Source organism: Leptodactylus fuscus, chromosome 6 (assembly GCF_031893055.1).
Source record: "Leptodactylus fuscus isolate aLepFus1 chromosome 6, aLepFus1.hap2, whole genome shotgun sequence".
NCBI classification, from domain to species: domain Eukaryota; kingdom Metazoa; phylum Chordata; class Amphibia; order Anura; family Leptodactylidae; genus Leptodactylus; species Leptodactylus fuscus.
This window is the reverse complement of record NC_134270.1, coordinates 15,797,429-15,825,413: the sequence shown is the minus strand read 5'-3', so window position 1 is coordinate 15,825,413 and position 27,985 is coordinate 15,797,429. Positions and strand designations below refer to the sequence as shown.

At 45.4% G+C, this 27,985-nt stretch overlaps 1 protein-coding gene and 1 non-coding gene across 2 annotated transcripts in view; both read right to left on the bottom strand.

Moving 5' to 3' along the window:
- ANKFN1 (ankyrin repeat and fibronectin type III domain containing 1) overlaps positions 1-19,131 on the bottom strand; it is a 265,159-nt gene extending 246,028 nt beyond the window's left edge. The window contains exon 1 of the mRNA XM_075279403.1: positions 19,032-19,131. The gene's annotated coding sequence lies outside the window, so the exon portion shown is untranslated. The remainder of the gene's footprint in view (positions 1-19,031) is intronic.
- A 6,019-nt stretch (positions 19,132-25,150) lies between these two features.
- Positions 25,151-25,256, bottom strand: LOC142211036 (U6 spliceosomal RNA). The gene has a single exon (XR_012717135.1). It is a non-coding gene; the product is annotated as a U6 spliceosomal RNA (small nuclear RNA).
- Positions 25,257-27,985: the final 2,729 nt, after the last annotated feature.

Here is a 27,985-nt window from a genome sequence, read left to right as displayed (position 1 = left end):
CACCAGAACCAGCATATCACCCCACCCCTGCAGATAGATAGGTTAGTGTCACCAGAACCAGCATATCACCCCAGCCCTGCAGATAGATAGGTTACTGTCACCAGACCCAGTATATCACCCCAGCCCTGCAGATAGATAGGTTAGAGTCACCAGACCCAGCATATCACCCCAGCCCTGCAGATAGATAGGTTAGTGTCACCAGAACCAGCATATCACCCCAGCCCTGCAGATAGATAGGTTACTGTCACCAGAGCCAGCATATCACCCCAGCCCTGCAGATAGATAGGTTACTGTCACCAGAGCCAGCATATCACCCCAGCCCTGCAGATAGATAGGTTAGTGTCACCAGACCCAGCATATCACCCCAGCCCTGCAGATAGATAGGTTACTGTCACCAGAACCAGCATATCACCCCAGCCCTGCAGATAGATAGGTTACTGTCACCAGAACAAGCATATCACCCCAGCCCTGCAGATAGATAGGTTACTGTCACCAGAGCCAGTATATCACCCCAGCCCTGCAGATAGATAGGGTAGGGTCATCCGAACCTTGCTCACCATGGATACTCTGGTTTCCTCTACATTCCAAAGACACATATTTAAGGAACGTTTATTGTTACTGACAAATCCATTAAGCCTCATGAAATATTTTTTGTCTCCATTTGTATTATTTGGTTGCTTTTGTTCTTTTGATACTTTGGATCATATCTGAGAATATGAGATATATAATACAAGTTTTTGGGTTGAAACAATATTCTAGAGACTGTTCTACTATATACTCAACATCCTACGTGAAAAAAAAACCCATGAGGAATAAAAATGATAATTTGGCATTTCCTCCGCGGCCTCCTTGTGTCCTGATATTTTCTACCGTAAAAACCACACAGGAGCAAATGGTGAAAATGACAAAAAAAACTCAACATTTCTAGGAAACTTATTGACCTGAAGGAAGTGAAAACAAACCCTCCAGGAGGCCACTGCAGACAACTAGGACCATTTGGGTTGGATCCTCTGTGGGAGGTGTTCAACGGACATCCCACTGCAAACTGGCCTACGGCAAAAAGCAGTCTGGTTTTCACCACCGGTTGTACGCCTGCGGCTAGGGAAGTTTTCATCCTTTGTTAAAATTTTGCTTAAATCCCATTCCCTACACTGGTATTTTATATCACAGTGGGTAAGCGGCCGGCAATTCTGCTAATCTGCTGTGTCCGTGCCTCGTGTGCTTCTGTCCTTAATCTCTCTTTTATATAATTTTAGAGCCCAGAACTGCATCTTATGTTGAAGATGAGACCTTACGCTAGTTTCTGGCCGACAAGTATATATTATTACCTCTTTTAAAAAAATCTTACAAAAATTTCATAAAGTCATCTAGTTCTGAAACTATTGTATTGCATTGACATCCCTAATAAATTTTGGCCTCAAAGCAGGTCATCACTAGAAACTCCACCAGTGGGACCTCCAGTCAGTGTTGGACTGGCCCATCAGTAGACTACAGAACTCTACCGTGGGCCCAGGTTCTACCTGAATAATGGTCCAGAAGAAGACAAATTCTAAGGATACTATGGTTTATGGTTTATTTCCTAGGGGTTGTTGGAAAGTGGGTCCCAGAATCAGGAACAAGTCCCAGTCATCAGTGAAGACTAGAGATGAGTGAATCAAAGCCGAGGAAGTGGAATTTGATCGAATTGCAGGAAATATTCAATTTGTATTGAATCTGGATTTTCAACGAATCGCACAGCTCCGATCAGGGGTTTTAATCCTTTGGATGACGCAGTCAAACATGATCACAGTATCCAAGGGGTTCCGCCATGCTACATATCTCCCCCGACACTCCCTGTGGCTAGATTAGGGGCTGTTGTCATGATTCAAAATTAAAAAATAGTGATAATCACCTGTCCTGGGCTCAGCATCTATTCTGGAGCTTTTCCAGCCGGTGACTGAGGCCCTGCTCCCCAATCCTCACTGCTAGGGCATGTGATTGGACCGCAGTGGTCAAGTAAAGTGCACGAACGTAATGACGTAATTTCACCGGGCTGCTGGTGTAATGACATCATCGGGCCTCACGTGACTGTTGTGGCCCAATCACTGGCTCCAGCACAGCCTCAAACACCAGCCGGAAGAGCTCCAGAGTGGAAAGTATCAGTATCAGTATTTTTTTATTTTTAATCGCGACAGCACCCCCCCAAAAAAAAAACTTTGCAGGAGGGCCAATCGGGAACCCAGTATATAATAAAACCCCTGAGGTGCCGTGGTTATGTTTGGCAGCAGCATCTCAGGGGTTAACACCCACAATCGGAGCTCAGCTCCGACTGGGGGTGTAGGAGGACAGTGTCAGCTGTTACATACAGCTGACACGCGCAAAGGAGTGTGCGTACAGTTCTGTTTGCGCACCATGCTTCCGCATGGTTTGCGGGAAGTCCTTCTACTATAAGGGTGGATGTCGGAAAGGGGTTAACATGATTCGCTGCAAATTGATTCGGATCAAATTGAATAGTATTGGAAAATTCGGCAACGCTTGCAAATCAAATTTTTGAAAAATTTGCTCATCTCTAGTGAAGATGAACAAGGGGCCCATTCCAATGACTGCATGGCCCATGGTGAGGACCCAATTTTTGCTATTAATGCACAATGCAAAATTTACAGATGAAAATAATTTACATAAACCTTCATACAATGTTACTAGTCCAGAAGGGACCTGAAGAGAACGTTTCTATGTCATAGTTACATTGATCTCTATTCTAGCCATAGCGATAGTTATACAAAGGCAGCAAAAAAAATTTCCATTCAACAGAAAGCAATTCCCAGTAAAATGATATTTTATTGACTATCTATATTATCTAAGACGATATGTGAGAAAATTGCAATGTTTGTCCCAAATGTGCTGTATCTCCGCCAGAGAATGTGCTCTTCCCACAGGAGAAAACAGCAGCTCTTGGTTAATATAAAATGAGAAACAAAAATAATACAACAAAAATGTGAGACGTCTCCTCTTCCAATTATAAGACATGAATTTATCGGAAATGAGAAGTAAAAAGTTGTCTCAAGAAACCTCAGTTGACCTAGACTTTCTCTCTACAGCGCGGCCTCTCTCTCTCTCTGCCTGACACGCTATACGTGTCATTTTTACCGTTTTGCAGATCTTCAACAACAAGGTCCCAATCTCATGGACTTTGCAGATGATGTTCCATGTCAGGGCCAGCGGCAGCACACGGCATAATCGGGCAAGTGCCGGAGCCCACAGAGCCTCTGGGGTCCCCCCGGCACTTGCCCGCCCCAGCACTTGCCTGTCCCGATTTCAGCTCATAGGCGATTAAAGCAGGAGCTGTGAGATCAGCTCCTGCTTCAACACAGCGGCCCGGCTTCGGCGAGTGTAGGCGCGATGTGATGACGCTATCGCGCCTATAACTATGTGAATGGAGTGAGAGAGCGGAGAGAGGAGCGTCGGGAGAGCAATGAAAGGTGAGTGTGTTTGTTTTGTATTAAACATTAAGGTGGAACATAATGAAGGGGGTCCATGAAACTGGGGGGCAAATGAAGGGGAGGGGGGGAACGGCATGACACTGGGGAAGATGAAGGGGGTGGGGAGAGAATGGTATGACACTGGGGAAGATGAAGGGGGTGGGGAGAGAATGGTATGACACTGGGGAAGGTGAAGGGGGTGGGGAGAGAACGGCATGACACTGGGGAAGATGAAGGGGGTGGGGAGAGAACGGTATGACACTGGGGAAGATGAAGGGGGTGGGGAGATAACGGCATGACACTGGGGCAGAGACGGGGGGACATGAAACTGTGGGCAGATGAAGGGGGGGGAGAATGGCATGAAACTGGGGACAGAGATGGAGGGGGCCCAATGAAACTGGGGGGCAAACGAAGGGGAGGGGGGGAACGGCATGACACTGGGGAGGATGAAGAGGGGGGGAATGGCATGACACTGGGGCAGTTGAAGAGGGGGGAGAATGGCATGACACTGGGGCAGATGGGGGGGTGGAACAGCATGACACTGGGGCAGAGACGGGGGGACATGAAATTGTGGGCAGATAAAGGGGGAGAACGGCATGAAACTGGGGACAGAGATGGAGGGTGGCATGAAACTGGGGGCAGAGGAAGGGTGTATATGAAACTGGGGGAGAGATGGAGGGGGGGCAAATAATTTAGGATTGTACAGTGACTGTAGGAGGATTATACTGTGTGCGGGCACATGAAAAATTAATGAGAACGGGTGGAGTCAACATAAAAGTGGGTGGAGCTAATTTTGCCACGGCGCACTCTGCGCACCACACATTTTGCCCCTCTTTCTACTCTTCAAAAGTTGTGAGGTATGGCGTTGGTGACGCCACACTCCTCCGTGACGTCACTCATTTCATCTGTGACGCACAGTGTCTCGACTCCCCCGCCTCCTTTACAAGGGGGCCCACTGAGGCTCTGTCGCCCAAGGGCCCATAAAAACCTGGAGCCGGCCCTGTTCCATGTCATCGAATCTATCCTGCGCCATTTTCCAACAGTCTCTACCATGCAAAGAGATCAATGACCTCCTCATTTCCTGTTTCCGTACCGTCTTCTGAATAACAATGGGGTTCAGCGATAACATATTATGTTGACTGGTTCCAGCAGGACCTTAGCTATGAACAAAGATGGTCACTTCCGATGCCCGTATTATACACAGCATGTATACACCCTGTATAGTGGCCAAGGGCTGATTTTGCAGCTCGGCTCTTACTGAAGTCAAGAATAGGCAACAGAAAAAAATCCTGAGGGCTGAGGTGCAATACTACAGGCAGCCTGCAGGCAGGTGAGGCACTATTTTCGGAAAAAAGCAAGCATGCTAATGTATTTTTGTCCAAGTCTTTTAAAGGGGGTTTCAAGAGGGATGGCTGTCCATAGCTAGTGAAGGTGTATGGACATGTTTCGACTGGGTCCACACGGGATATACATGCAGGCCAGTAACCATCACAGACTTGCCAGTGGCTAATCTTCTTCCACGTACAATAACTATGATACTACTGTATAATATTGATGGCTGTGGCCTCTTAACTACTAACCAAGTACAACGCTGTACATTGAATATCGGCTATTAGACATGGAGAAACCTTTAATGATTGGTTTCATTTCTGGTTTGGGTGGCTCGGGTCCACGATTCTTTTCAGGTTGAACAAGCTCAGATAGAACTGATATACTCTGGGGTTTCTTTAGAACTAAAAAGCAAAAACATATTCACTTTTCCTCACCTCTTTGCAGCGTCCGGTACTCTCTCTTTTTGTCTCTTCAGTGATGTCATGCACCCAAGGTCACCGCTGAGACCTGTGATTGGGTCTCAGTGGTCACATGGGCACCACCACGTCATGACACTAAATATGCCTCAGTGGTGACCTCAGGTGCCTGACGTCATTAGGAGGGCGCCAGACGCCGCGAGAAGGTCGGAATTAGGTGAGGATAAAGGTTTGTTATTTTTTACACCACCTTTCGGCCTCCACCTATTATACTCTGGGGTCTGAAGAGAGTGTAAGGGAGAGGATATCCCAAACAAGACCCGGTTGTGTGCTTCCTCGGGAGAAACAGGAGTCCATTGGACAAGAATGATATCGAGGTGTATTTATTAGTACCGGTATGAGCTAGATCTATCTCATACCAATAAATACACCTTGATATCATTCTTGTCCAATGGACTCCTGTTTCTCCCGAGGAAGCACACAACCGGGTCTTGTTTGGGATATCATCTCCCTTGCAATCTCTCCATGTCTGGTCGACTCTTCAATTGGTAACCGGTAGACGCTGCTCATCCTGCTCAGCACCAGCACACTGGTATAATATGGAGTGTGCAAGTCATAGATAGAAGCGCCGCCATTCTTGGCTACTGCCATTGCATTCCTAATAGCTATGTATGGAATTGCGGCTCATCCCCATTCTTTTGGATGGAAAGCGATGTAGCATTTTCACGAGACTAATGGACATGACGTCACTCAGCGCCGCACCTCCCATGAGGCGACCTGAAGCGACCGCTTTAGGCGGTGCTATGCCAGGGCCCCGGGGAGGGTGGCATTTTTGCTTATCTAAACCAGTCCAGGACAAGCTGTCCTGGACTGGCTTAGCGTCACCGTCACCGAGCGGTGGATTGGGGAGGCCCTGTGGACGCCGCGCAGAGAGCAGGTCCTCTCCCTGCCTGCTATCTGCCTGCTAACGCCTCCTTCGCTCCACCACGCCTCCTTCGCTTTCTGTTGTCCGCCTCGGGCGGCAAAAATGTTAGGTTCACCCCTGATGTCACTGCCTGAGAAGAAGAAATGGAGCTCAATATCATAGTCCTTTAGGCTAAGGCTGACGTAGCGAAAAAGCGCTGGTGGAAACACAAGGTTTGCAGAGGTTTCCTTCATAGACTTTCTGCCTCCATTATACCTATAGGGTATAAACCGCCGGCGTTTCCGTAGGTGTAGTTGACGTGCTGCGATTTCCAATACGACGATGGTTCCCGGCCTTTTATTACAGCTCCACCTTTGTACGTCGCTGTTTATGGAACACTTAACGAATTTTTAATTATTTTTCGCAATGCCGCGAATATCAAGAATGGGTTAAATGGTATATATGCGGATTATACGTCACTAATCTATACGGCCGTGCACTACGGGATTATATAGCCTAAGTCTCCGGCAATAATGAGCATTCACTTTGTGCCATTTAGTATCCGTACGAGTGCGCGGTAGTAAACACTATACATCCCTGAACGCAGCCGATGGGGAGTATAGCGCCATTCATTAAATTGTGTTGCCTAGCAACGCCACACCATACGCCACGAAAGCAGCAGGAAAGCATTACAGAAGGCAGCGAGCTTGACAACAGTATAAAAGACTATCCAGACAGTCGTAGACCCCGGCGTACGAGCTAATGGCAGTGATCTCTTTTCCTAGGCGTAGGCGTCCACATTAATAAGAGACAGTCTAAGAGCCACGGAAAGGGTTAAATGGAGAATCTGTCTCGCACGCTTACACTTACTCAGAAGGAGCGGAAAGGATAGATCTCTTAAGTAGGCTGATATTTTTTTTCCCCCCGTTCAGTTACGATAAGAGATGAGTTGTAGCCTAAGGCTGGCGCCGCGTGAGCGTAGTCGCAGTGGGCTACTTGTTGGCGGAATCGCCGGCGGCTAACCTGATGAGTACCAGTGTAGTGGATGGGATATAATCAAAGCCATCGGCACATTGTTAAAAAAATCTTGCAACAAAGTATCTGGAGCAGCAGGTTACATTCTTGCAAACTTCTGCCAAAAAGTAGCTGATTTTAGTTGCTCCCCGTAAGCAGGTCTGCTGCGGGATAATACAAGCTATGGATCTGTGACCTACGGGCTTAGCCTGAAACAGTAAGCGATAGGGGCCATCCAGTAAGTTATATAATATTTGGCCAAGGCCCCACGTAACGTTCCGAAGCCGAAATGCGCTGCGGTAAAAACTGTGGTGGAAACGCGTTGCGGCTTTTTTCCCGCAGCACTTTTCACAGAAGGTTTGCAGAGACTTCAGCTTCAATTATATCTTTAGGCTTCCGTAGGTATAATTGACATACTGCATTGCAGTTTTGGAAATTGCAGCATTTCCGATGCACGTATTGTGGTTGGGATTCACTAAAAAAGTTACTAAAGTTACTCTCTGCTCTCACTGTTACCTACAGATAACTGCAGTTTGCTGATACAGCCCTGTCTATTATCTATGTAAAAAAAGAGATAACACTGAGTCCATTCTCTACAAGAATCTTCATATTATTTGATAAACATTTCTATTAGATTCCTAGTCATCATAATAGTATTGTGATACTTCATAGAGTTCTTTTCAGCAAGCTCGGGGGAGGCGTCTTTGACTAAGCAATACAGTAAAGAAGAAGAAGAAACAGCAGGCAAAGCAAAAACATGAAGATGGGAAAACCCCTTTAATATCCCCCAGACTCAAGTGCAATATCCAGGAACCCTCACGCAATGCAATTTGTGGGACTTCATTATAAAACTATCACCATATAGACTGGGAAATTACAGCTCTCTTAGGAGTTTTTTTCCCCACTAATGGATTTTATCCCAGTGAACTCTGAACTGTAGATCAGAACTATAAGATCAGGTCACAGAGAGACCGCAAAGACTGTCTACAAACCTCCAAGGTAATGCCCACTGTCAGGCCGAAATGTCTATAGGTTGTTCTCATCTACAGTATATGATGCTAAAAGACTTTCTGACAATTCATCTAGGAATTAATTGCAGCCTAGTTTACTATTGTAGTATGGCTAGTATATAGTATGGTTATTATATGGCTAATATGGCTATTAAAGTGTTGGACAAAAGTATTGGCACCCCTGCAATTCTGTCAGATAATACTCATGTTCTTCCAGAAAATGATTGCAATCACAAATTCTTTGGTATTATTTTCTTCATTAAATTTGTCTTCTATGGAAAACCACAAAAAGAATTGTCAAAAAGCCAAATTGGATATAATTCCACAGCAAACATGGGGTGGACAAAAGTATTGGCACAGTTTGAAAAATCATATGATGCTTCTCTAATTTTTGTAATTAACAGCACCTGTTACTTACCTGAGGCACCTAACAGGTGGTGGCAATAACTAAATCACACTTGCAGCCAGTTGAAATGGATTAAAGTTGACTCCACCTCTGTCCTGTATCCTTGTGTGTACCACATTGAGCATGGAGAAAAGAAAGAAGACCAAAGAACCTTCTGAGGATTTGAGAAGCAAAATTGTGAGGAAGCCTGAGCAATCTCAAGGCTACAAGTCCATCTCCAAAGACCTGAATGTTCCTGTGTCTACCGTGCGCAGTGTCATCAAGAAGTGTAAAGCCCATGGCACTGTGGCTAACCTCCCTAGATGTGGACGGAAAAGAAACATTGACGAGAGATTTCACCGCAAGATTGTGCGGATGGTGGATAAAGAACCTCGGCTAACATCCAAACAAGTCCAAGCTGCCCTGCAGTCCGAGGGTACAACAGTGTCACCCCGTACTATCCAGCGTCAGCATCTGAATGAGAAGGGACTGTATGGTAGGAGACCTCACATCTCAGGAGAGCAGAGCCTTGTAAGAAACTCATTGCTGGTTAGCGGAAGCGGTTGTGCGCAGTTATTGTGTCTACAGGTTGTGCTACCAAATATTAGGCTGAGGGCGCCAATACTTCTGTCCGGCCCAGTTTTGGAGTTTTGTGTAAAATGATCAATGATTTCACTTTTTTTTCATTCTCTTTTGTGTTTTTTCATTGCAAGCAAAATAAATGAAGATATTAACAAAGAGTTTGTGCTTGTAATCATTATCTGGAAGAAACTGGGTATTATCTGACAGAATTGCAGGGGGGCCAATACTTTTGGCCAACACTGAATATAGTATGGTTATTGTATGGCTATTATATAGTATGGTTATTGTATGGCTATTATATAGTATGGTTATTGTATGACTATTATACAGTATGGCTATTATATTTTATGGCTATTATGTAGTATGCTTATGTACTTGTATAAAATAAAGATAAATATATCGAGTACAAGTAGAGCGGAAAGATCACGGAAAACGTGGGTGAACATTAAATGTAATAAAAATCCATTGTATAAACTATTCCTAAAAGGGAAAGCGGAAAAAAATCCTACCTGGCTCAAAGCGAAAATCAGACTGAGATGGAGACATTTATACAAAGATTCTACACATGGACCTAACTAGTGTTGAGCGAATAGTATTCGAATCCTAGATTCGAATACCTCCGCTCCCATAGGAATGAATGGGAGTGGCCGATCACGAAGGGGTTAAGCACCGGCCGCCAGTACCTGCAGCGCACCAGCCACTTCGATTCATTCCTATGGGGTGAGGTATTCGAAACTAGAGTTTCAAATGCTATTCGCTCATCTCTAGACCTAACCATTGATGTATCTCAAACTTACTTTTGTACCTTTCCGCAGTTGGGGCACTTACATTAGGCATAGTCAGGTAGAGAATATACAGGACATGGGACTGCCCTTCCACTTCCTATTTTTGATTTTACTCCAAAAAGTTACAACAGCTGGAACTTCTTACCGGCTGTTGTAACTTAATCCATGAGGAAGTTCTGTCTGGGACAGTTTTATGTATGCATGTGAATTGTGCATATGGATTTGTAATATATATGTATATATATATATATATATATATATTGGATATTGTGTATACAGTATATTTTCTTATAGCTGTACTACTGTATATAATGTGCACATGTCACCAGTCTTACAGATGTAGTCAGTGGTGTAACTAGCAAGACTGGGCCCCCCCAGCAAATTTTTGACTTGGGCTCACTGCCCCCATGGCATAGCACCCCCTTTCTTGTCTCCCACACAATATAACGCTCTATGTACACACACTATAATGTCCCAAAGTGACCTCCAGACAATATAATGTCCCATAGTGGCCCTTCAACACGGTATAATGTCCTACTGTGGCCACTGCACACAGTATTATGTCCCACTGTGACCCCTGCAAACAGAATTATGTCCACACCGTGTCCCCTGCACATAGTATTATGCCCCATAGTGGCCTCTTAACACAGTATTATCCCCCATAGTGGCCCCTGCACACAGTATTATGTCCCATAGTGGCCCCTGTACACAGTATTATGTCCCACCGTGATGCCTGCAGACAGTATTATCCCCCATAGTGGCCCCTGCACACAGTACTATACCCCATAGTGGCCCCTGCACACAGTATTATACCCCATAGTGGCCCCTGCACACAGTATTATACCCCATATTGGCCCCTGTACACAGTATTATGTCCCTTAGTGGCCCCTGCACACAGTATTATCCCCCATAGTGGCCCCTGCACACAGTATTATACCCCATAGTGGCCCCTGTACACAGTATTATGTCCCTTAGTGGCCCCTGTACACAGTATTATGCCCCATAGTGGCCCCTGCACACAGTATTATGTCCCTTAGTGGCCCCTGCACACAGTATTATATCCCATAGTGGCCCCTGCAGACAGTATTATACCCCATAGTGGCCCCTGCACAGTATTATGTCCCATAGTGGCCCCTGCACACAGTATTATCCCCCATAGTGGCCCCAGTACAAAGTATTATGTCCCTTAGTGGCCCCTATACACAGTATTATGTCCCATAGTGGCCCCTGCACACAGTATTATGCCCCATAGTGGCCCCTGCACACAGTATTATCCCCCATAGTGGTCCCTGCACACAGTATTATGTCCCATAGTGACCCCTGCACACAGTATTATGTCTCTTTGTGGCCCCTGCACACAGTATTATACCCCATAGTGGCCCCTGCACAGTATTATGTCCCATAGTGGCCCCTGCACACAGTATTATGCCCCATAGTGGCCTCTTAACACAGTATTATGTCCCAGAGTGGCCCCTGCACACAGTATTATCCCCCATAGTGGCCCCTGCACACAGTATTATGCCCCATAGTGGCCCCTACACAAAGTATTATCCCCCATAGTAGCCCCTGCACACAGTATTATGTCCCAGACTGGCCCCTGCACACAGTATTATGCCCCATAGTGGCCCCTGCACACAGTATTATGCCCCATAGTGGCTCCTGCACACAGTATTATGTCCCATAGTGGCCCCTGCACACAGTATTATGCCCCATAGTGGCTCCTGCACACAGTATTATGTCCCATAGTGGCTCCTGCACACAGTATTATGTCCCATAGTGGCCCCTGCACACAGTATTATGTCCCAGACTGGCCCCTGCACACAGTATTATGCCCCATAGTGGCCCCTGCACACAGTATTATGCCCCATAGTGGCCCCAGCACACAGTATTATGTCCCAGACTGGCCCCTGCACACAGTATTATGCCCCATAGTGTCCCCTGCACACAGTATTATGCCCCATAGTGGCCCCTGCACACAGTATTATGCCCCATAGTGGCCCCTGCACACAGTATTATGTCCCATAGTGGCCCCTGCACACAGTATTATGTCCCATAGTGGCTCCTGCACACAGTATTATGCCCCATAGTGGACCACCCATGAACAATTATTATACTCTCTAATGATTGTAGATCTTGGAAGGTGACAAACATAAAAACAATGTTACTTATCTCTCCTGGGCTACGGCGCACTCCCTACTACTTTTGGCCCACTTCAGTGTTGGCACAGATGTCACATGAGCCAGGTCAGCGTTGCAACGCATAAGAGGCCAGAAGACTGCCAAGAGACTGCGGAAGCACAGGAGAGGTGAGTAACACTGTTTTTATGTTTCCTCATCTTCCTTAGACCTCCACGCTTTATTCTCTGGGGTCTGAAATGATAGCAATGTTTGTTGGGGTTCGCCTTACTTACCGATCCCCATTCCTGCTCCCCTTCTGCCCTCCTGGGGACCCCAGCGACATGATATGGAATGCATAAGAGCTAAGAGTTGGGGGGGGGAGCAAAATGTCTCTTTGCGTTGTCCGGGGTATATAGACATGAGATTAGGCTGCCAGAATCAAACAGAAAGGTCGTCTGATATGACCCCTATATAACATTTTAGGAACCCTGCTGCGTTGGGCTTTGTCAGGAGTCACGCTTATCTCAGGATATCTCCAGCCAAGAGGATTGGTTCGGAAGGACACAAGTACGTTACTACTAAATATCTCTGCCTAGCCGGAGCCTTAGCAGGTGACAGAGATCCAATGTGACGGATCTCCAGACGTTCTATTTGTGCACTCAGGTGTGATAGTCTGTTGTCACAGTTACAAAGTCACTGGCATAAAAAATATGGGATCAAGACAAGACACGATTTCAGACAGAGGCTCATATATGACCAAAACATGTACATCCAGCCTGTATGTCATACAAACGACTCTGGCCATGCGGTGTTTCTCGGGATATTTGGGATCTCTTACAATAATCTATTAATTGACTGCTTAGTAAGGCACATCTGTCACCAGAAGCCAGAATACTGACAAAACTAGAGACATCTCAGCAACAGAGGCAGCGATTTACAAGAGGAAAAGACTGTTTGACTCAGGGGACCCTAACCTATCTGCAGGGCTGGGGTTATATACTTATTCTGGTGACACTAACCTATCTATCTGCAGGGCTGGGGTGATATGCTGGTTCTGGTGACACTAACCTATCTATCTGCAGGGCTGGGGGTGATATGCTGGTTCTGGTGACAGTAACCTATCTATCTGCAGGGCTGGGGTGATATGCTGGTTCTGGTGACAGTAACCTATCTATCTGCAGGGCTGGGGTGATATGCTGGTTCTGGTGACACTAACCTATCTATCTGCAGGGCTGGGGTGATATGCTGGTTCTGGTGACACTAACCTATCTATCTGCAGGGCTGGGGTGATATGCTGGTTCTGGTGACAGTAACCTATCTATCTGCAGGACTGGGGTGATATGCTGGTTCTGGCGACACTAACCTATCTATCTGCAGGGGTGGGGTGATATGCTGGTTCTGGTGACACTACCTTATCTATCTGCAGGGCTGGGGTGATATGCTGGTCCAGGTGACAGTAACCTATCTATCTGCAGGGCTGGGGTGATATGCTGGGTCTGGTGACACTAACTTATCTATCTGCAGGACTGGGGTGATATGCTGGTTCTGGTGACACTAACCTATCTATCTGCAGGGCTGGGTGATATGATGGTTCTGGTGACAGTAACCTACCTATCTGCAGGGCTGCGGTGATATACTGGGTCTGGTGACAGTAACCTATCTATCTGCAGGACTGGGGTGATATACTGGTTCTGGTGACAGTAACCTATCTATCTGCAGGGCTGGGGTGATATGCTGGGTCTGGTGACACTAACTTATCTATCTGCAGGACTGGGGTGATATGTTGGTTCTGGTGACACTAACCTATCTATCTGCAGGGCTGGGTGATATGATGGTTCTGGTGACAGTAACCTACCTATCTGCAGGGCTGCGGTGATATACTGGGTCTGGTGACACTAACCTATCTATCTGCAGGACTGGGGTGATATACTGGTTCTGGTGACAGTAACCTATCTATCTGCAGGGCTGGGGTGATATGCTGGGTCTGGTGACACTAACCTATCTATCTGCAGGGATGGGTGATATGATGGTTCTGGTGACAGTAACCTATCTATCTGCAGGGCTGGGGTGATATACTGGTTCTGGTGACACTAACCTATCTATCTGCAGGGCTGGGGTGATATACTGGGTCTGGTGACACTAACCTATCTATCTGCAGGGCTGGGTGATATGATGGTTCTGGTGACAGTAACCTATCTATCTGCAGGACTGGGGTGATATACTGGTTCTGGTGACAGTAACCTATCTATCTGCAGGGCTGGGTGATATGCTGGTTCTGGTGACACTAACCTATCTATCTGCAGGGCTGGGGTGATATGCTGGTTCTGGTCAATCTAACCTATCTATCTGCAGGGCTGGGGTGATATACTGGGTCTGGTGACACTAACCTATCTATCTGCAGGGCTGGGTGATATGATGGTTCTGGTGACAGTAACCTATCTATCTGCAGGGCTGGGGTGATATACTGGTTCTGGTGACACTAACCTATCTATCTGCAGGGCTGGGGTGATATGCTGGTTCTGGTGACAGTAACCTATCTATCTGCAGGGCTGGGTGATATGCTGGGTCTGGTGACAGTAACCTATCTATCTGCAGGGCTGGGGTGATATGCTGGTTCTGGTGACACTAACCTATCTATCTGCAGGGCTGGGTGATATGCTGGGTCTGGTGACACTAACCTATCTATCTGCAGGGCTGGGGTGATATGCTGGTTCTGGTGACAGTAACCTATCTATCTGCAGGACTGGGGTGATATGCTGGTTCTGGTGACAGTAACCTATCTATCTGCAGGGCTGGGGTGATATACTGGCTCTGGTGACAGTAACCTATCTATCTGCAGGGCTGGAGTGATATGCTGGGTCTGGTGACAGTAACCTATCTATCTGCAGGGCTGGGGTGATATACTGGTTCTGGTGACACTAACCTATCTATCTGCAGGGCTGGGGTGATATGCTGGTTCTGGTGACAGTATCCTATCTATCTGCAGGGCTGGGTGATATGCTGGTTCTGGTGACAGTAACCTATCTATCTGCAGGGCTGGGGTGATATGCTGGTTCTGGTGACACTAACCTATCTATCTGCAGGGCTGGGTGATATGCTGGGTCTGGTGACACTAACCTATCTATCTGCAGGGCTGGGATGATATGCTGGTTCTGGTGACAGTAACCTATCTATCTGCAGGACTGGGGTGATATGCTGGTTCTGGTGACACTAACCTATCTATCTGCAGGGCTGGGGTGATATGCTGGTTCTGGTGACAGTAACCTATCTATCTGCAGGACTGGGGTGATATGCTGGGTCTGGTGACACTAACCTATCTATCTGCAGGGCTGGGGTGATATGCTGGGGTCTGGTGACAGTAACCTATCTATCTGCAGGGCTGGGGTGATATGCTGGGTCTGGTGACAGTAACCTATCTATCTGCAGGACTGGGGTGATATGCTGGTTCTGGTGACACTAACCTATCTATCTGCAGGGCTGGGATGATATGCTGGTTCTGGTGACAGTAACCTATCTATCTGCAGGACTGGGGTGATATGCTGGTTCTGGTGACACTAACCTATCTATCTGCAGGGCTGGGGTGATATGCTGGTTCTGGTGACAGTAACCTATCTATCTGCAGGACTGGGGTGATATGCTGGGTCTGGTGACACTAACCTATCTATCTGCAGGGCTGGGGTGATATGCTGGGGTCTGGTGACAGTAACCTATCTATCTGCAGGGCTGGGGTGATATGCTGGTTCTGGTGACAGTAACCTATCTATCTGCAGGACTGGGGTGATATGCTGGGTCTGGTGACACTAACCTATCTATCTGCAGGGCTGGGGTGATATGCTGGGGTCTGGTGACAGTAACCTATCTATCTGCAGGGCTGGGGTGATATGCTGGGTCTGGTGACAGTAACCTATCTATCTGCAGGACTGGGGTGATATGCTGGTTCTGGTGACACTAACCTATCTATCTGCAGGGCTGGGGTGATATGCTGGTTCTGGTGACAGTAACCTATCTATCTGCAGGGCTGGGGTGATATGCTGGTTCTGGTGACAGTAACCTATCTATCTGCAGGACTGGGGTGATATGCTGGTTCTGGTGACAGTAACCTATCTATCTGCAGGGCTGGGATGATATGCTGGGTCTGGTGATAGTAACCTATCTACTATCTATCTGCAGGGCTGGGGTTATATGCTGGTTCTGGTGACAGTAACCTATCTATCTGCAGGGCTGGGGTGATATGCTGGTTCTGGTGTTCAAATTAGTTCAATTTAACTGAGTGAGCGACTATGAAGCACCCACTATGGAAACCACACTGTGGAATGTACACTATGGAACTCACAGTATGGAACGTACACTATCGAATTGACAATATGGAATATACAGTATGGAGTGCACACTATGGAACATGCACTATGGAACGTACACTATGGAATGCACACTATAGAACGCACATTATGGAATGTACACTATGGAACACACACACACACTTCAAGAGTGTGCTTGGAACAACACTGTCACTGCACTGCGGCATCACACAAAGCCTATGTGCTCACATAATAGATTGGGTAGGACGTTTAACAAACTACTCAGATTTTTATGTCGATGCATTGGATGACTGAGATAACAGCGTGATACAGAGCAGGATGACCAGAGCCCCATCTCCGTACTGTCACTGTGGGCCCATCACCAATCACAGGGCTATGAGGGCCCTAAACTAAGGCAAGGTCTAAGTAGCAGGGTAATACTGAAAACATGGGAGGCGGAATAATATTTGCATTTAGCTGTGTAATCGGCCAATAGAATGAATTCACTGGTGGGTAGGGTTGAGCCGGTCTTGAGATTTCAGGATCCTTTTTAAAAACCGATTTTCGATCATTTTCCAGCTGATCCCGATCATGAAATTTGCTTGATTGCTGATCTTTCCCGATCCCGGTCGCTCAGTACTACTGGTGGGCCCTTGCTACCAACAAATGTGAATGAAGCTTGGCTGGTCCACTGGTAATACCATGTTAGGTTCGATTCATTTAATGGATACAAAAAATGGACGCAAGTGGATACCAATGGACGGCCCGCCGTAAAGATCGACATCGATGTTACGGACACAATAATATCCTATCGGACATTAAGGTTGTGTCCAAAAATTCCACAGGCATTGGTGAAGTCGTAGAGGTTGTTGGTGTTGTAGGTTACCTCTTGTAACCTTCAGAAGACAAGTAGTGTGTTATTCACATACTTAATCATTGCCATATACTTTAGGCTAAGACAACATGGCGACTTAGATCCAGACACAACGCAATGTTGAGCCGAGTAGTGAAGTCAATGAGTTCTCGATGTGGCTCGCCAGTCACCAGAAAACCTCACGTCATATTGTGTGTGTAACACTACCGCAGTCACATTCATAACATACGATGAGGACACCGCCATATAGTCAAAGTCACCGTATGTAGCCCTAGTCACTGAATATCAAACATAGATATGACTGTATAGGAATCCCATAAATGTTCATCTTCACACTCAACAAAAGCAACAATGTTTGTCTTCTCTACAAAACTAGAGTTGGATAAAACATTCTATAGGTATCGCTATGGTCAAGGAGTTTGGAAACTACAACTCCCAGCATTCTCTAACAACCCAAGGCAAGACATATCTCATGCATTTTCATGCCTAAAACTTTTGCACACCACTCTGCGCCTATATAAACCGCCAAAAGCTAAAAACACAATAAGCCACTGAATTCCCCCGACTGATACATAGAACACCTAAGGAGTTTGCTAAGACTCTCCGTGTTGTATACGTAATGTATCTGCATAGCCATTGGTGCGCCACGGGGCAGAGACTTATCTAATAACAAAACAGGGAATACATCATAGAAAAAAACACTACAATTACCCTGCACAGAAAACAACTGAAAGGGCGACTACAGAATATTGTACTGTACGTAGGGTTCTTAAAGGGATGTGCGGGGTGTACATGTGAACCTGCGCAGTATCGTGTCCTCTACCTCCAGCTGTTGTAACCTGTTCTGGTCCAATAGTTTGCAAATCATGTTTTGTTCTTCGCGGAGTCGAAGACCTGAGGGTGAGATTATTACGGTACAATATCTGCTGAGTGATGTTACAGATATATTTATCTATTGTAGTATCTGTAGTGCACCCCAAAGTAGTGATATAAGGTTAACTAGTGGAGTGCTGGAGGGAGGAACACTGACTGTAAGGGAGATACAACAAGAGTATATATACTGTATGTATAGACTTAGACATATACATGTATACACACATGAACAAACACATACACTTAGACATATGAACAAATATATATATATATATATATATATATATATATATATATATATATATATATATATATGTTTACACACACACACACACACACACATATCACCAAATACATACAGAAATATACAAATATCACCAAATACATACACAAATATACACACATATCCCCAAATACTTACACATATACTGTATATACGCATATCACCAAATACACACACATATCAACAAGTACATACACACATATACACCTAAGTGAACACACACATATATACACACATGTATAGTCATAAACAAACATACACATGTATACACATAAGAACAAACACACATTTAAACATATGAACAAATACATACATATATATATATATATATATATATATATATATATATATATATGTATATATATCACCAAATACATACACACCTATATACCTATACAAACAAACATACATATACACACACACACAAAAAAAAAAATAAACACACACAAATATATATACCCACAGGAACAAATACACATATACACACACAAGGAAACACAAACATATACACACAGGAACAAACACATGGATACACGCCTAGACAACTACAACTATCAATACCACATATACAAAGTACATTGTTGCACAATAAATATTTACTTATTGGTTGATACAAAAAGCTCCAAAATACCCCTGAAATGTAACAAAGTCTCGGTCCAAGTAGTTAAGGTGACAACGCCAGCTGTTTGTGTGCACTCACCACTTCACACTATGCAGTAGGAGATGGGAAGTGTCTGCAGGGGATGCTCCAAAGACTTCATTCAATAAGTCACACCGCCTTCAGCTTCTTCGGCTCCAGACACAATCACCTCGGCTTCTTCTATGCTGTGTGAACATTGAAGAGAGAGACAAGCTTAGTTCCCAACATTTCACCAAGCTCTGAGCATCTCTGCAACAGAAAGGCAACCTGTTACAGCAGAGAGTAGTGGTGCAGATGATGCCGCCACCGCCACCGCCACCGCTGCTGCTGCTGCTGCTGAGACAATTGGCCAGCTCACTCAAGATGCAGCAGAGAGCAAGATAAGGAACCCAGTGAGAAAAGTGCCCTGCTCTTACTATAGTGCTGCAGTCATTACAGGGGATGGCGAGTAGAACAGCACTAATCCCAGTAATGATGTCCGGCTATGCATGGTGCAAGCTTAAGCTCTATTCATGTCTTCAGTGTCAAACCGCTCTTACAAGTGTCATCATAGCAACACAGACGGCAGCCGTGTCTATAGCTATGGGACATCTGCAAGAAGAAGGAGCCGCACTGTTGTGCTGGAACAATCCATGTATCCCTATGGAGCGGGTCAGGCATCACAACCTCCATAGGTATACAGCGTATCTCTCTATACATGTTTATAGGCGCTGTATCTGTCTATCGGATTAGACGGCATCAGGGATTTGCTTTCTAAGAAATGATGTCAATTGCTGAAAAGAATATCAGGCTGAAGCTTCGGAGCTGGAAGAGACGTTGCGAGGAATTGCGATTAATTGGACTGATTAAAAAATGATTTACGCCGCGTTATATTTTTTTTGTAGTGGTTTATGGGATTTTATGTTTTACTTTTTTGAATACTGCGACTCAAATTCATTCTACGACGTTAAAGATTTAGGGAAAGCTCAGCGGGGGTGGGGGTAAAACAAAATCAGAAATATTGACCTCCATTTTTCAGTCCACATCCCGGTTCTCTCTTAGGCTGGAACTCAATGGACTGGAATCCGAGAAGCTCGTGTGACGGCTGAGACCATTCACTGGACTTAGGAATGGAGGAGAAGAAATCGGTGACTTATGTGACATCATCGGTCCCTCCCCAGAGACTGCGGAGGCCAGGGATTAGTCCAGGGAACCAATCCAACATGGCAAGTCCCGGCATGGGAAGGAGAGAGGATCAGGCAGGGACATAGCAATATGGGGTGCAAAGGTAGCAAAGGTACTTGACCCCGTAGCCTAATGGGGCCCAAAGACCTCTTTACTGGACAACCTCTTTAACCTTTGGCTTTGTACACAAGGTGGTTGCAGTTTTGTATACACAGCAGTTGCGCATGGGGCCAAGTAGATAAGGGGACACAATGTCACCCTAAAGCAACAGCCCAACATTAAGCTATACAAGGCAGTCATTGCAGTACAATCTCAATAAGATAAGATAAGATATTCCTTTAATAGTCCCACAATGGGGAAATTTCAGTGATACAGTTTCATAGATGGTACAGTAGTATATAACAGGAGAGAAACACATACAAGCTCATGGCAGAGAAATCCTAGGAATCATAGCAACTAAAAAAGAAAGAAACACAGACATACTGCAGGATCATTTAGTTCTCTGTGCGGAGTGATGTTAATAATAATAATAATAATAATAATAATAATACAGCTGACTTGGTTGTAGGACACGAGGAGGGGGGGTCACAGCATGTAGATATAACAAGCAGAAATTTTTGCAGAGGTGGGGGACATAGTCAGCTATCATGATACATGTGGTAGTTCTTGGTAGGTATTGAGATCTCCTGCTCACAGCTGATAGATATATGCTATTGCTAATGTGGTCGCCCTTGTCTAGTCCCTGTACCCATGTCTAGTCCCTGTTTCTGCAAAACAATGCAGATCAAATACCAAAATGGACCTTACAGAACCTTAGACTGTGAGGATGATGTTACCAAAGGTGCTGCTGATAACATTGTGGAAGGTAATGGCGGCATCGGGACTGAAGTGTTAGAGACAGGAGAACTATGGGCGATATAGAGAGAGGAGGGCTATAGGGGCAGATTATGTGAGTGCAAGAGGAGGAGGAGCAGGGGGACAGAGAAGATGAGGCAGAACATGGGGAGGGACATAGCGATATGGGGTACAAAGGTAACAAAGGTACTTGATCCCGTATCCTAAGGGGGCCCAAAGACCTCTTTACTAGACAACCTCTTTAACCTTTGGCTTTGGACACAAGATGGTTGCAGTTTTGTATACACAGCATTTTCATAGGGGGCCAAGTAGATAAGGGGACACAACGTCACCCTAAACCAACACACTCAACAAAAAGACTTCTAATTTGCATAGCAACCCATGCTACCAGAAGGAGGTCCGACAGTAATCATGTGACTTATTGAGGATGGGAAAAAGTTGACATCATTGACACCATGAGGTGGCAACAATTACTATTGACGCTAGGTTCACACCTGCGTTCATCTGTCCGTTCTGTGCTTTCCGTCTTCTGCATGCCAGACCGGGTCCGGCCATGAGCGGCGGTGAGCGTTTTATGCTCTCCGCCGCGAAACCGGATTTTTTTATCCGGACACAGAGTACTGCATGTCCGACTCTGTGTCCAGATTATAAAACCCGGTTTCGCGGCGGAGAGCCTAAAACGCTCACCGCCGCTCACGGCCGGACATCTCTTTCAAATGAATAGGTGAGAAAGACTCCTGCAGGTTTCCATCTCCTGCTCTGTTTTAGGCAGGAAACGGAAACCTGAACTACGGAGTTCACAACGCTGATGTGAACGAGCCCTTAGGGGGGGCAACACAGTGTCACTGCACCCTTGCAGCACTGGAGTCCTGGGTTCGAATCCCGCCAGGAACAACATCTGCAAGGAGTTTGTATGTTTTCCCCATGATTGCGTGGATTTCCTCCCATTCTACAAAGACAATCAAATCACCATTGTGTCTATTAAAAGCAGCCCCATTATACATGGACTGACATACAGTTGGTGCTCACGTTTGTGCACAAGAACCCTCAGCCATCTCTATGTGCTCTAGCTCTACCTCCTGGAAGGTATAACCCTACAGATCAATATCACGTTTTCCTGAAATCTAATGTCATGATCACCGTTCACCTTCCACTTCGTAATCCCATAGGCCACTGTCGCTTTTGGGTAATTCAGTTCTCTTGCTATGTCCCTTAAGGATTAACCATTTCTGTGGTACCCCACAATTACCCCTTTCTCGAAATCGGACAACTCTGCACTTCGTGGCATCTTACATGTGACTAACGCCAATGCTGTTTCCTATTTAACGGCGGAAGACGTAACGTACATCACGACCGCAGAGATCTTCATTTGCATGGGTGTCCATATACTTATTGGTAGACAGTGTAGATAGTACATGGTAGGTGGGTGACCTCTTAAAAATTTTGTGTTGGAGCCCCTGAACCCGAAGCTGTGCACAGATGGGAGGACTATCATAGATGTACAAAAGGGAGACAAACAATTGTTCCTTCCACTCCTGGCCGCGCTTTGCTAATACAAAGGGAATGTAGACCATTGGAAAGAACAAGAACTCCTAAAGAAGAGCTGAGATAATCTATGACTATTACACACCATGAGCCCAGGCGAAATGGAATCAATAGGCAGAATATATAACGTTTGCTGAAGTATACGCTACTTATTAATCCAGAATGGTAACTCTGCAAATACAAATTGGGTTAAAAAGCTGCAATTTTCTTCATAATGTTCTCCTTTAAAATAACAAGTGCACAAAACAACCAAAACAAGATTATGTCCCCCTAGCAACAAAAATAACATTATCGGTGTCCTTGGTCACATCTTCGGCAATGGTTTTGGAACAATTTAACCCTGTCCTGAGGGATTCATGTTATCTGTGCATGTTGGTGCAAACTGATATTTGTGATAATAGAGGAACACGTTCTATGTCTACTGGGTCCATAAAGATGGCTGCAAGACTAGGTCAGCAAAGGTTTGGTGCTGGACTTCGTTCCTACTACTGGCCCCATAGCAATCCCATTGTCTGTTGTAATCCTGTACTGCACGGTGCGGGTTGTATCCTAGGAAAGAATCAAAGGATATTGATCTAAAGTAGTGAAGGGAAGCAGGCTATGCTACAGTATGTCTCTATACTTGGGGAGATAGCATACTAATGTTGCATTGACCCGCACACTCCAAATGGCAGTCTCATGGGAGAAGGTCGAAAGCCACACTAGGAAGGGATAGAAGAACACATCCATTTGTATGGCACCGTGCCTAGTATTCAGTGAAAAGACTGCTGCCTGAATTCTGTGGCCTGTTCTACCAGCTGATATGTGGGGGTTCCACTTTTTGGATCCACACTAATCACATATTGGTGACATATCCTAGGAAAAACCCCTTGAACAATTGGAATCTTTCATTATTCTAGCTGAAAAGGCCCGCTGTGAAACATGTCTAGCTTTCCTATATGCTCAAGCTGGGTTGAGGAAATCCAACCCAACAATGAGGAAATCCAACCCAACAATGAGGAAGTCCAACCCAACAATGAGGAAATCCAACCAAACAATGAGGAAGTCCAATCCAACAATGAGGAAATCCAACCAATCAATGAGGAAATCAAACCAAACAATGAGGAAATCCAACCCAACAATGAGGAAATCCAACCCAACAATGAGGAAATCCAACCCAACAATGAGGAAATCCAACCCAACAATGAGGAATTCCAACCCAACAATGAGGAAATCCAACCCAACAATGAGGAAATCCAACCCAACAATGAGGAAGTCCAACCCAACAATGAGGAAGTCCAACCCAACAATGAGGAAGTCCAACCCAACAATGAGGAAATCCAACCCAACAATGAGGAAATCCAACCCAACAATGAGGAAATCCAACCCAACAGTGAGGAAGTCCAACCCAACAATGAGGAAATCCAACCCAACAATGAGGAAATCCAACCCAACAATGAGGAAGCCCAACCCAACAATGAGGAAATCCAACCCAACAATGAGGAAATCCAACCCAACAATGAGGAAATCCAACCCAACAGTGAGGAAGTCCAACCCAACAATGAGGAAATCCAACCCAACAATGAGGAAATCCAACCCAACAATGAGGAAGTCCAACCCAACAATGAGGAAATCCAACCCAACAATGAGGAAATCCAACCCAACAATGAGGAAATCCAACCCAACAGTGAGGAAGTCCAACCCAACAATGAGGAAATCCAATCCAACAGTGAGGAAGTCCAACCCAACAATGAGGAAATCCAACCCAACAATGAGGAAATCCAACCCAACAATGAGGAAGTCCAACCCAACAATGAGGAAATCCAACCCAACAATGAGGAAATCCAACCCAACAGTGAGGAAGTCCAACCCAACAATGAGGAAATCCAACCCAACAATGAGGAAATCCAACCCAACAATGAGGAAGTCCAACCCAACAATGAGGAAATCCAACCCAACAATGAGGAAATCCAACCCAACAATGAGGAAGTCCAACCCAACAATGAGGAAATCCAACCCAACAATGAGGAAATCCAACCCAACAATGAGGAAATCCAACCCAACAATGAGGAAGTCCAACCCAACAATGAGGAAATCCAACCCAACAATGAGGAAATCCAACCCAACAATGAGGAAATCCAACCCAACAGTGAGGAAGTCCAACCCAACAATGAGGAAATCCAATCCAACAATGAGGAAGTCCAACCCAACAATGAGGAAATCCAACCCAACAATGAGGAAATCCAACCCATCAATGAGGAAATCCAACCCAACAGTGAGGAAGTCCAACCCAACAATGAGGAAATCCAACCCAACAATGAGGAAATCCAACCCAACAATGAGGAAGTCCAACCCAACAATGAGGAAATCCAACCCAACAATGAGGAAATCCAACCCAACAATGAGGAAATCCAACCCAACAGTGAGGAAGTCCAACCCAACAATGAGGAAATCCAATCCAACAGTGAGGAAGTCCAACCCAACAATGAGGAAATCCAACCCAACAATGAGGAAGTCCAACCCAAGGTACCTTGCCAGGATAGAAGAGACACTAGTAGACTAAGTACATACATGGAATACATGGACGTGGGGATGCTACATGGGGACTAAGACATGCTGGAGCAATATTTTCTTTTTTTAATAAGGAATGCTTTATGAATTTGCATGTCATCCTTGCTCAGGGGCAATGCTAATCTTCCCTGTGTCCTCCCAATTTTAGTATATCTGCTGGCTTTGGAGCCATTTTAAAGTGCTGCACCTCTCTGTAGGAAGTTCTTCCATCCCAACAGGAATATATTACAAAAGTTAACCATTTTTCGCTCTTTCAGATTTAAGTAACTTTTCTACCGGTCCTGACCTCCGGCTTGTTTACTGTGTACTTATGCTGCCGGTCCTGATCTTGACTTGCCTGATTCTTTCGTGCATTGTACCATAGTCCCGGTCAAACACCAGGGCCACTTCAAGATTTGGCAACCTAGACGGGGCTTAAAGGATAGATACCAGGGGACAACCAGAACTAGGGTCTTAGGAATAACCCAAGGCAAAACCGGTTTGATCCATTATGTGCTTTTTTGCATGCCCCTGGGAATAACCTCATACTGTATATTAATATTTGCAATATTTGCATGATTTTACTGGCTGTGAAATGAACAGTAATGCAACAAAGAAATGTTCATGTGCCCCTTGGTTCACATCTGTGTTTGGTAATCCATTCGAGGAGTGTGTATGGGGAACCCCTGAAAAGAATACTGAACGCAGTGAAAGCACACGGACCCCATAGATTATAATGGGGTCCATGTGCTTGCCGCGAGATCTCCGCACAATTGTGAAGTACTTTCCTGTCCGCATGTTCCCTGCGGAGATCTGGCAGCAAGCACATGGACCCCATTATAGTCTATAGGGTCCGTGTGCTTTCACTGCACACCACTTGCAAATGTGTCCGTTTGGAGGGGGGTTCCCATGTGGACTCCCCCGAAAGGATTACCAACACAGATGTGAACTCGGCCTGATAAAGTCCTTGCAATGAGAACATACTATCTTGTCTACATGTACGTGATCATGTATGTTCTTCTTCTTACATCTCATATCATGAAGACCACAACCAAGTACACAGTGCTCGTCTCCAGGGGTCTGGAAGATATACTTCTTTACAGTCTTTAAACAGCGGAGAAATGTAATTGTGATCAATATATTCTACAGCCAGGCTCCTTCTCCAGAGGCTTAGGCAGTTCTGATCAGTAAAATGTTTTATTAGCCCTCCAACACATTTATGGGATACGAGTACAATAAAACATTCAGCTCAGCACCTGCATTTTACTCTCTATCTGAGATCTGCCAAGTGCAATTAAATGGCATCCAAGACCCTCGAGGATCAGCTGCAGGAAAACAATTCATTTTGATTTTTCTGCAGATTCTACTTGAGAATTCATGCGACTCTCCCGGCTCTGGAGACGACTTCTTCCAGGCAGTTCAGCTCCTGTTCCTGATGAAAGACTATTTATGTCCTGGAGAAGAATGAAAGTCTATCTACAGAGGACCCGAATGAGATCCATCAAACGTAGTCATCTTCTACTGGCCACAGACATTACATTACAGGAGTCCGAACTGCCCAGTTTCAATGGAAGCAGCAAAGCATCTAATGTGCATGAGGAGGCCCTAATATTAGATATGGAGAAAGGATGATTGGACTGTTATAATGTGAATGATCCATTAGTTCTCAAGGTGGGAGATATCAGATAGTATAACCTTATACATGGCAGCAGGTTATAGAGCAGGAGGAGCAGATTGTATATACAGTGTTGGCCAAAAGTATTGGCACCCCTGCAATTCTGTCAGATAATACTCAGTTTCTTCCTGAAAATCATTGTAATCACAAATTCTTTGGTATTATCTTCATTTAATTTGTCTTCAATGGAAAACCACAAAAAGAATTGTCAAAAAGCCAAATTGGATATAATTCCACAGCAAACATAAAAAAGGGGGTGGACAAAAGTATTGGCACTGTAACTAATTAACAGCACTAACAGCACCTGTTACCTGAGGCACCTAACAGGTGGTGGCAATAACTAAATCACACTTGCAGCCAGTTGAAATGGATTAAAGTTGACTCAACCTCTGTCCTGTGTCCTTGTGTGACCACATTGAGCATGGAGAAAAGAAAGAAGACCAAAGAACTGTCTGAGGACTTGAGAAGCGAAATTGTGAGGAAGCATGAGCAATCTCAAGGCTACAAGTCCATCTCCAAAGACCTGAATGTTCCTGTGTCTACTGTGCACAGTGTCATCAAGAAGTGTAAAGCCCATGGCCCTGTGGCTAACCTTCCTAGATGTGGACGGAAAAGAAACATTGACGAGAGATTTCAACGTAAGATTGTGCGGATGGTGGATAAAGAACCTCGACTAACATCCAAACAAGTCCAAGCTGCCCTGCAGTCCGAGGGTACAACAGTGTCACCCCGTACTATCCAGTGTCAGCGTCTGAATGAGAAGGGACTGTATGGTAGGAGACCCAGGAAGACCCCACTTCTTACCCAGAGACATAAGCCAGGCTGGAGTTTGCCAAAACTTACCTGAGAAAGCCAAAAACGTTCTGGAAGAATGTTCTCTGGTCAGATGAGACAAAAGTAGGAAAAGGCCTCAACATAGAGTTTACAGGGAAAAAAGAGGCCTTCAAAGAAAAGAAGACGCCCCCTACAGCCAGACATGGCGGAGGTCCCTGATGGTTTGGGGTTGCTTTGCTGCCTCTGGCACTGGACTGCTTGACTGTGTGCATGGCATTATGAAGTCTGAAGACTACCAACACATTGTGCAGCATCATGTAGGGCCCAGTGTGAGAAAGCCGGGTCTCCCTCAGAGGTCAGGGGTCTTCCAGCAGGACAATGACCCAAAACACTTCAGGTCAGCACTAGAAAATGGTGGTGAGAGAAAGCCCTGGAGACTTGTAAAGTGGCAGCAATGAGTCCAGCCCTGAAT